Source organism: Salmo salar, chromosome ssa28 (assembly GCF_905237065.1).
Source record: "Salmo salar chromosome ssa28, Ssal_v3.1, whole genome shotgun sequence".
NCBI lineage: Eukaryota > Metazoa > Chordata > Actinopteri > Salmoniformes > Salmonidae > Salmo > Salmo salar.
Window position 1 is genome coordinate 18,058,079 of NC_059469.1, and position 1,003 is coordinate 18,059,081.

Below are 1,003 nucleotides of genomic sequence, written 5' to 3' on the forward strand. Positions count from 1 at the left end.
GCAGTGTTGTGGCTTATTTCACATTCTATGTTGTCTGTCACTATAGGAGCTTTTTCAGTGGGAAAATACTTATGAGTCAGTTCACGTTTTATTTACCCAATTTAAGAAGATTTCCACGCATAAGGAGCCTGAGGCGACTTGTTAGACACTGGTATTCACACAAAGCAGTGTTAGAGATGCTCCTCTCTAAAAATTCCACACAGTTAAGCATAAAAAGACAGCCGATCAGTTTTTTTCCCCAAGTTAATGTCATGTGCACATGTACAATGAAATACCTTTCTTGCAAGCTCTAAACACAATGCAGTAATCAACGTAATACTAAAAATAACAGTGCATTTGGGAAGTATTCAGTATCCTTGACTTTTCCCACATTTTGTTATGTTACAGCCTTATTTTAAAATGGATTAAATAGCTTATTTTCCCTATCAATCTACAAACAATACACCATAATGACAAAGCAAAAACTGTTTTTTTTTTTAAATTTTGCCAGCTACAAACTTGGCACACCTGTATTTGGGGAGTTTCTCCCATTCTTCTCTGAAGATCCTCTCAAGCTCTCAGGTTGGATGGGGAGCGTCGCTGCACATCTATTTTCAAATCTCTCCAAAGATTTTCGATCGCGTTCAAGTCCAGGCTCTTGCTGGGTCACTCAAGGACATTGAGACTTGTCACAAAACTACTCCACCACTGTCTTGGCTGTGTACTGAGGGTTGTTGTCCTGTTGGAAGGTGAACCTTCACCCCATTCTGAGGCCCTGAGTGCTCTGGAGCAGGTTTTCTTCAAGGATCTCTCTGTACTTTGCTCCGTTCATTTTTCCCTCAACCCTGACTAGTCTCCCAGTCCCTGCCTCTCAAAAACATCCCCAGAGCATGATGCTTCCACCACCATGCTTCACCGTAGGGATGGTGCTAGGTTTCCTCCAGATGTGACGCTTGGCATTCAGACCAAAGAGTTCAATCTTGGTTTCCCATGGTCAGAGTCCTTTAGATTATTTTTGGCAAAC